Source organism: Fukomys damarensis, unplaced genomic scaffold (genome assembly GCF_012274545.1).
Source record: "Fukomys damarensis isolate Sample0158 unplaced genomic scaffold, DMR_v1.0_HiC HiC_scaffold_37, whole genome shotgun sequence".
Lineage (NCBI taxonomy): Eukaryota > Metazoa > Chordata > Mammalia > Rodentia > Bathyergidae > Fukomys > Fukomys damarensis.
The window spans coordinates 1607303-1607710 of NW_022900949.1; positions in this window are offsets into that span (position 1 = coordinate 1607303).

The following is a 408-nucleotide window of genomic DNA, read 5'->3' on the forward strand; positions in this document are numbered from 1 at the left end:
TCGGGCCGGGGAGACCCGGGAAGCGAGGTGGGCGTGGCCGGTGGATCTCCAGGGCGGGGGGCAGGGCCTGTGGGGACTTGGGGGAAAGTCAGGGTCCTGCCCCGGCTGTGGGGGACGGGGACGACTTGCGGGACGGGATGCCACCTAGGCCCCAGAGCAGGGGCAGTGCGGACGGGAATAGCTTTGGGACTGAGGAGAGATCAGAGGCTCTATCTGGGGGTCCGCAAGGTGGAAGGGGACCCCTCACGGACAGAAGGACCCTGTTCACAGCCACCTCCTGACTTCTGCGGATGTCTGACGTCGCCCCCGAGATGCTGGGCGGCGCCTCGTCTTCCTCGTCTCTGCCCAGGGCGCCCCTCTTTGTTCCCTATCGCTGCGCCGGTCATGGCCACGCCGGCGGCGCCCCGA